A 4,626-nucleotide genomic window follows, 5' to 3' on the forward strand; every position below is an offset into this window, starting at 1 on the left:
TGCTATCCCAATATGATATAATGGTATAAGTGACCCCGAAATGTACCCATACTCATTCAAATAAGAGTTTGGAAATGGCTTCAAATGTGATACTCTTCTTCCACGTAGCCAATATGGCCATCTTATAAATTTTGTCAATGACCACAAATATAGTCATTACCATGCTTGGTAGAAGGAAGGCTAGACATATAATCCATGGAGATGGATTCCTAGGGGCAGCTAAGAGTAGGAAAAGGATTTTATAGGCCTTGCTTCTTAATGGTTGGCTTGGTGATGGTATAAGAAGTGCATGATCTAATATATTTTCTGACACCCTGTTGATGAGCCTCGTCATTGGGTGACTGTATATGGACCTTAATCCATGTCCTAGCTTATTCAAATCAACTCTTCTCGTAATTTATTACATATTTTGATTGTATTTTTCTTAATGAGATGAGTCAAAGTGAGGTATTATGCCTAGTGGACTAATATGCATTAACGCAGGTTTTTGAGAGAAAATCATGGAAATTTTGGCTAATTAAGGGCTAAAAATCAAATGAGACAGGGAGGAGAGATTGTAGGAGGTAGATCCTCCTCATTTACTCCTCACTCATTTGAATATTCCTCCATCAATCACACTAGCTCGAAGTACAAGTAGCCAAGTCATGGAGATCAAAAGGCAGTCGAGCAAGTGACAATCAAAGAGCCAGTTTATCTCAAGTTTGGGAGTCAAGCATCCCTAGATTAAGGAAGTAATTGCAGACTTCAATTTTATAAATAAGAAGGCCTAGAGCCTCATTAAGATTTGAATTTTTGCTGTAAAACACTAGTCATTTCTGAGTTCAAGACTTGTGGAAGACATTGTTATGTAATTTTCTATTTTGATAATGAGAATGAGAATTTGCTTGATCTGGCACTGAGTTGACTCATAGGGCTGAAGCTCTTCGGTTAGGGCCCAACCCTAGCAGCAAAGGCTCCTCTTCTTGTATTTGTATGTTTAGTTGATTTCATAGTTGAATTGTCTTTAGCATTATTTCATTGCAAATAGTTATGGATTTGATTAGTTTGCATCCATTTGTGCTTTACTTCAAAAGTAGGTTAGAAGAGATAAATGAACATCAAAAAGCTATCATTAAGTCGATTTGGCCTCACTCCTTCCTTCAGGGATCATGGTTTTAGGAAACAACCCCTCTGCAACCCCAAAAAGATAGAATTCTAGTTTCTCATGGAATTTAGGGTTTTCTGTACTTAGGCCAGCATTTGATTAGCTTGCAAGAATATGATTTAGTTATCAGTTTTTCTATCTTCAGTTTTACTTCATATCTCATCAAGGTTTCATCTTATTCTGCAAGTTTTCCCTCATGCATGAAGTGGGAATCTAGCTCATGAAATTTTGTTTTCCTTAGTTAATTGAAATCCTTCTTGTTTGCATGATTTATGGACAAATGTCAATGTTTGATGCACTACACAAGTTTCAACAATACATCTAGAGACTTCATGATCAGAAAACTCATCTCAACTTCATCCATCCATCATCATTCCTTTCGTTCACTAAAAACCTCACCCATTTCATCATTTCACAAGAATAATTCTCCAATCTATTTGAGAAAATTGAGCCATCTCCCAACTCTGGTTTTGAGTTATGAAGTGGTCCTAGGCACTCCCTGGCCTCATTCCATTTGCCAACCACCTTGCCTAAGCCTTCCATCCCCTTCAACATCCCTCTTTTTGCTCTCGATTGTGTCCTGTAGGAATATATGGGATCTTGTAGGAATTCAGGACATCCTGTAGAACGCATTAGGACATCTTGTAGGTTAACCTGTAGTGGCCTGTTTTGAGGCCGAATTGTGGAAAGAGCCCTTAGGAAGCTAGAAAAGAACCCCTACTTGTCTCCCAAGCCTTCTAACCATTCACCATCATCCCTAAGCCACCTGCCACATCGCCAAAAGAAGTTAGCTTTCACACTTTCACACAAAAAGGGACAAAAAGAAAAACAAAGTTATTTTGGTCATTTATATGCACAACATTAGAATGATTGATGTTTCAATTTTCATGCTTAGGATAGTATGATTTCATACATGTTAACTTAGCATTCTTTTGAAGCAAAGCCTCTTAGCAGTTAGTTAGAAAAATGGTGTGTTTTAGCATTTGATTTCAATGTGTTTCTTCACTATAGTAGACAAGCTTTCCCTTAGCATAGATTTCTCTTTTCCTCATTGGTAATCAATCTTCTTCGGAATCCATAGAAGTCTGGTTTGAAAACCCTTAGTGTTTTATCGCCAGCTTAGCAGTGACAAAGAAAAGAGCCATCACATTTACTTGTGTATACAACACTATCACCTCCATGTTTGTACGAACCCTAGGTTGATAAAGTAAAGTTGGTAGCCCCAGGAGTTGCATTATTCTTGTTGCAATATTGGTGCTCATCACTTGCAAGAGACTTGGCTAGTAAAAATATTTCTGTAGTCCTCCCACTATCTTCTCTACACCAAAATGTCATGTGACCTAACTATAGTGTACCTCCCAAATCATCTTCGAATGCTCAATTGAAGGAACACAAAGGTTTCCTAGGTGGCATCACAGTGTGTCCTACATATGGAATTCTAGAGTTTTCTTTCCATCCATCAACATTTGGTATGTGATGGTGAATTTTGGATATTTTTTTTAAACTTGAGACCATCCATAGATTCCCTTGTGCCTATATAAACTTGAGAGGTTGGTGATTTGTGTGGATGATTGTATCCTTCCCTAGCATGTAACATTTCCATTTCCAACAAGTCTCCATAATGGAGTACATCTCCTTATCATAGGTAGGGTATTTCTGAAATGTATCGAAGAGTGCCCTACTTTGATAGACCATCGAATGCCCTTGTTTGGTAGGGACTACACCAATAGCATAGTTGGAGGCATCCATCTCAATTTAAAATGGTGTTTGCAGGTCTAGAAATGTGAGCTCTATTGCAAACAGAATATGTTTCTTCAACTCAATGAATGCCTTCCCTTGGGACTCGGACTAGATAAATTTTTATTTCATTATGCCCTTAGTAACTCGACTCAAAGGAAAAGTGATATGAGAGAATCCCAACACAAAAATCTATAGAAATTGGCAAGGTCTAAGACGCTGTGAAGCTCTGTTAGAGTTGTTGGTGCCGGCCAATCCCGAATGACTTACATCTTAGCTATATCCACATGCACACCTTATTAATTAATGAGGTAATCTAGATATTGGAGCTAGTTCATGCCAAATTTCATTTCTCCAAGTTGGCACATAGATTATCTTTCTATAGGATTTAAAGGATCTGTCGAATATGTTGCAAGTGTTCTTCCCAATTCTTTCCGAAGATGAGGATGTCGTTTAGATATACAACAACAAACAAGTTGGTGCAGGGCCATATGATGTAATCCATCAAATTCATAAAATTTGTAGGATCATTTTTCTATGCAAAGGGAATAACCAACCATTCAAAGAGGCCCTCCTTATATTTGAAGGCGGTATTCAATACATCTATGGGTTCTAATGAAACCTAGTGATAGAAGGAATTCAAATCAATCTTGTTGAAGTACTTGGCCCTCTTGAGTTGTTCAAGAAGGTCATCAATCCATGGGATTGGATACTTGTTCCTAATAATGATTTTATTTAGTGCTTGATAATCAATGTAGAGTCTCCAAGTCCCATGCTTCTTCTGTAAAAGTACAAATAGGCTCCCACAAGGTGAGGAACTTAGTTGGATGTTCCATTTTTCTAGAAACTCCTGGATTTTCCACTTGAGTTCTTCATTTTAGAGAAGAGAATGGTGGTATGTCATCCCATTGGGTAGAGGTGACCCAAGAGTCTAATCAATGGAATTCTTGACCTGACTGTTACTGGAGGGGATCTTACACTACCACCCTATATCTGTCATGCTACTACCTGAAATCTCTCCCACCATGCCACTAACCATAATATCATCATCAATCATCATCAGAGATCATATCATCAAGGAGAACACCTCAATATAACCACACCGGGGAGCGCATCTCGATCCAAAAACTCATGGGGGAGATGTACATCTACAACCCCATAATGAGCAATAGGATATCCAAACACACAAGGGAGAACATCACTACCCTAGGGTCATGTCGTGGAGCTCAATCTCAACCTGGAACTATATAGGGTAATCTCAACCCATCCTTTTGCCTATATATCTCCCCATTGATGACCCTGAATAGTCATGTGGTAGAACATCTGCATCATAATCGACTTGAGATGTACACCCCAAGTACACTCTCATCTCGTTGGCTAAATAAGGAGCGGTATTCCAAAATAGCCCTAACTGTGGGTATGTTGCCAACTAGGTATACTTTGGAAAGACCAGAGGGGGAGAAACATTCTCTGACCCTATGAATATAGGGGAGAAACATCTCTAACCCTATGGGTAATAGATAGGGGTCATACTTTATTTTCTAGAGTTACCTCCACCCCAGGAGTCCTCTATTTCAATTCCTCACCCTAGGAGATTAGACAGGGAGGAAGAGTGAGCTTAGTGTCCTTGATCAACGTTTCTCTCATCATACTCAAATCTGGTACCTACTTGTGTCAATAGAAATTGTTTCCTATTCATTCAGGACATCAAATCAAATATCATGTTAGATCATAAATAATAATAT

The sequence above is a fragment of the Pinus tabuliformis genome, chromosome 9, assembly GCF_031772625.1.
Source record: "Pinus tabuliformis cultivar Carrire ecotype Pingquan chromosome 9, CPIR1, whole genome shotgun sequence".
In the NCBI taxonomy this organism is placed as follows: Eukaryota; Viridiplantae; Streptophyta; class Pinopsida; order Pinales; family Pinaceae; genus Pinus; species Pinus tabuliformis.